This window comes from Pseudophryne corroboree, chromosome 2 (assembly GCF_028390025.1).
Source record: "Pseudophryne corroboree isolate aPseCor3 chromosome 2, aPseCor3.hap2, whole genome shotgun sequence".
In the NCBI taxonomy this organism is placed as follows: Eukaryota; Metazoa; Chordata; class Amphibia; order Anura; family Myobatrachidae; genus Pseudophryne; species Pseudophryne corroboree.
Window position 1 is genome coordinate 44,669,955 of NC_086445.1, and position 4,684 is coordinate 44,674,638.

Here is a 4,684-nt window from a genome sequence, read left to right on the forward strand (position 1 = left end):
CAGCTCTACAGGGGTTCTGTATCTGGGAGAGTGTGAGAAGTCCTGGGGATTAGGGGTACAGCACTACAGGGTTCCTGTATCTGGGAGAGAGTGAGGAGAAGTCCTGGGGATGAGGGGTACAGCACTACAGGGGTCTTGTATCTTAAAGAAAGTGAGAAGTCCTGGGGATGAGGGTTACAGCACTACAGGGGTCCTGTATCTAGGAGAGAGTGAGGAGAAGTCCTGGGGATGAGGGGTACAGCACTACAGGGGTCTTGTATCTGGGAGAGAGTGAGGAGAAGTCCTGGGGATGAGGGGTACAGCACTACAGGGGTCCTGTATCTGGGAGAGAGTGAGGAGAAGTCCTGGGGATGAGGGGTACAGCACTACAGGGGTCTTGTATCTGGGAGAGAGTGTGAGAAGTCCTGGGGATGAGGGGTATAGCACTGCAGGGGTCCTGTATCTGGGAGAGGGTGAGGAGAAGTCCTGGGGATGAGGGGTACAGCACTACAGGGGTCTTTTATCTGGGAGAGAGTGAGGAGAAGTCCTGGGGATGAGGGGTACAGCACTGCAGGGGTCCTGTATCTGGGAGAGAGTGTGAGGAGAAGTCCTGGGGATGAGGGGTACAGCACTACAGGGGTCCTGTATCTGGGAGAGAGAATGATAAATTCTGGGGATGAGGGGTACAGCACTACAGGGGTTCTGTATCTGGGAGAGTGTGAGAAGTCCTGGGGATGAGGGGTACAGCACTACAGGGTTCCTGTATCTGGGAGAGAGTGAGGAGAAGTCCTGGGGATGAGGGGTACAGCACTACAGGGGTCTTGTATCTTGGAGAGAGTGAGAAGTCCTGGGGATGAGGGGTACAGCACTACAGGGGTCCTGTATCTAGGAGAGAGTGAGGAGAAGTCCTGGGGATGAGGGGTACAGCACTACAGGGGTCTTGTATCTAGGAGAGAGTGAGGAGAAGTCCTGGGGATGAGGGGTACAGCACTGCAGGGGTCCTGTATCTGGAAGAGAGTGAGGAGAAGTCCTGGGGATGAGGGGTACAGCACTGCAGGGTTCCTGTATCTGGGAGAGAGTGTGAGGAGAAGTCCTGGGGATGAGGGGTACAGCACTGCAGGGGTCTTGTATCTGGGAGAGAGAATGATAAGTCCTGGGGATGAGGGGTACAGCACTATAGGGGTTCTGTATCTGGGAGAGTGTGAGAAGTCCTGGGGATGAGGGGTACAGCACTACAGGGTTCCTGTATCTGGGAGAGAGTGAGGAGAAGTCCTGGGGATGAGGGGTACAGCACTGCAGGGTTCCTGTATCTGGGAGAGAGTGTGAGGAGAAGTCCTGGGGATGAGGGGTACAGCACTGCAGGGGTCTTGTATCTGGGAGAGAGAATGATAAGTCCTGGGGATGAGGGGTACAGCACTACAGGGGTTCTGTATCTGGGAGAGTGTGAGAAGTCCTGGGGATAAGGGGTACAGCACTACAGGGTTCCTGTATCTGGGAGAGAGTGAGGAGAAGTCCTGGGGATGAGTGGTACAGCACTACAGGGGTCCTGTATCTGGGAGAGAGTGAGAAGTCCTGGGGATGAGGGGTACAGCACTGCAGGGTTCCTGTATCTGGGAGAGTGTGAGGAGAAGTCCTGGAGATGAGGGGTACAGCACTACAGGGGTCCTGTATCTGGGAGAGAGTGAGGAGAAGTCCTGAGGATGAGGGGTACAGCACTACAGGGGTCTTGTATCTGGGAGAGAGTGAGGAGAAGTCCTGGGGATGAGGGTTACAGCACTACAGGGGTCCTGTATCTGGGAGAGAGTGAGGAGAAGTCCTGGGGATGAGGGGTACAGCACTACAGGGGTCTTGTATCTGGGAGAGAGTGAGGAGAAGTCCTGGGGATGAGGGGTACAGCACTACAGGGGTCCTGTATCTGGGAGAGAGTGAGGAGAAGTCCTGGGGATGAGGGGTACAGCACTACAGGGGTCTTGTATCTGGGAGAGAGTGAGGAGAAATCCTGGGGATGAGGGGTACAGCACTACAGGGGTCTTGTATCTGGGAGAGAGTGAGGAGAAGTCCTGGGGATGAGGGGTACAGCACTGCAGGGGTCTTGTATCTGGGAGAGAGTGAGAAGTCCTGGGGATGAGCGGTACAGCACTACAGGGGTCTTGTATCTGGGAGAGAGTGAGGAGAAGTCCTGGGGATGAGGGGTACAGCACTACAGGGGTCTTCTATCTGGGAGAGAGAGAAAGAGTGAGGAGAAGTCCTGGGGATGAGGGGTACAGCACTACAGGGGTCCTGTATCTGGGAGAGAGAGAAAGAGTGAGGAGAAGTCCTGGGGATGAGGGGTACAGCACTACAGGGGTCTTGTATCTGGGAGAGAGAGAAAGAGTGAGGAGAAGTCCTGGGGATGAGGGGTACAGCACTACAGGGGTCTTGTATCTGGGAGAGAGAGAAAGAGTGAGGAGAAGTCCTGGGGATGAGGGGTACAGCACTACAGGGGTCTTGTATCTCGGAGAGAGAATGATAAGTCCTGGGGATGAGGGGTACAGCACTACAGGGGTCCTGTATCTGGGAGAGAGTGAGGAGAAGTCCTGGGGATGAGGGGTACAGCACTACAGGGGTCTTGTATCTGGGAGAGAGTGAGGAGAAGTTCTGGGGATGAGGGGTACAGCACTACAGGGGTCCTGTATCTGGGAGAGTGTGAGAAGTCCTGGGGATGAGGGGTACAGCACTACAGGGTTCCTGTATCTGGGAGAGAGTGAGGAGAAGTCCTGGGGATGAGGGGTACAGCACTACAGGGGTCTTGTATCTTGGAGAGAGTGAGAAGTCCTGGGGATGAGGGGTACAGCACTACAGGGGTCCTGTATCTAGGAGAGAGTGAGGAGAAGTCCTGGGGATGAGGGGTACAGCACTACAGGGGTCTTGTATCTAGGAGAGAGTGAGGAGAAGTCCTGGGGATGAGGGGTACAGCACTGCAGGGGTCCTGTATCTGGGAGAGAGTGAGGAGAAGTCCTGGGGATGAGGGGTACAGCACTGCAGGGTTCCTGTATCTGGGAGAGAGTGTGAGGAGAAGTCCTGGGGATGAGGGGTACAGCACTGCAGGGGTCTTGTATCTGGGAGAGAGAATGATAAGTCCTGGGGATGAGGGGTACAGCACTATAGGGGTTCTGTATCTGGGAGAGTGTGAGAAGTCCTGGGGATGAGGGGTACAGCACTACAGGGTTCCTGTATCTGGGAGAGAGTGAGGAGAAGTCCTGGGGATGAGGGGTACAGCACTGCAGGGTTCCTGTATCTGGGAGAGAGTGTGAGGAGAAGTCCTGGGGATGAGGGGTACAGCACTGCAGGGGTCTTGTATCTGGGAGAGAGAATGATAAGTCCTGGGGATGAGGGGTACAGCACTACAGGGGTTCTGTATCTGGGAGAGTGTGAGAAGTCCTGGGGATAAGGGGTACAGCACTACAGGGTTCCTGTATCTGGGAGAGAGTGAGGAGAAGTCCTGGGGATGAGTGGAACAGCACTACAGGGGTCCTGTATCTGGGAGAGAGTGAGAAGTCCTGGGGATGAGGGGTACAGCACTGCAGGGTTCCTGTATCTGGGAGAGTGTGAGGAGAAGTCCTGGAGATGAGGGGTACAGCACTACAGGGGTCCTGTATCTGGGAGAGAGTGAGGAGAAGTCCTGAGGATGAGGGGTACAGCACTACAGGGGTCTTGTATCTGGGAGAGAGTGAGGAGAAGTCCTGGGGATGAGGGTTACAGCACTACAGGGGTCCTGTATCTGGGAGAGAGTGAGGAGAAGTCCTGGGGATGAGGGGTACAGCACTACAGGGGTCTTGTATCTGGGAGAGAGTGAGGAGAAGTCCTGGGGATGAGGGGTACAGCACTACAGGGGTCCTGTATCTGGGAGAGAGTGAGGAGAAGTCCTGGGGATGAGGGGTACAGCACTACAGGGGTCTTGTATCTGGGAGAGAGTGAGGAGAAATCCTGGGGATGAGGGGTACAACACTACAGGGGTCTTGTATCTGGGAGAGAGTGAGGAGAAGTCCTGGGGATGAGGGGTACAGCACTGCAGGGGTCTTGTATCTGGGAGAGAGTGAGAAGTCCTGGGGATGAGCGGTACAGCACTACAGGGGTCTTGTATCTGGGAGAGAGTGAGGAGAAGTCCTGGGGATGAGGGGTACAGCACTACAGGGGTCTTCTATCTGGGAGAGAAAGAGTGAGGAGAAGTCCTGGGGATGAGGGGTACAGCACTACAGGGGTCCTGTATCTGGGAGAGAGAGAAAGAGTGAGGAGAAGTCCTGGGGATGAGGGGTACAGCACTACAGGGGTCTTGTATCTGGGAGAGAGAGAAAGAGTGAGGAGAAGTCCTGGGGATGAGGGGTACAGCACTACAGGGGTCTTGTATCTCGGAGAGAGAATGATAAGTCCTGGGGATGAGGGGTACAGCACTACAGGGGTCCTGTATCTGGGAGAGAGTGAGGAGAAGTCCTGGGGATGAGGGGTACAGCACTACAGGGGTCTTGTATCTGGGAGAGAGTGAGGAGAAGTTCTGGGGATGAGGGGTACAGCACTACAGGGGTCCTGTATCTGGGAGAGAGTGAGGAGAAGTCCTGGGGATGAGGGGTACAGCACTACAGGGGTCTTGTATCTGGGAGAGAGAGAGAGAAAGAGTGAGAAGAAGTCCTGGGGATGAGGGGTACAGCACTGCAGGGGTCCTGTATCT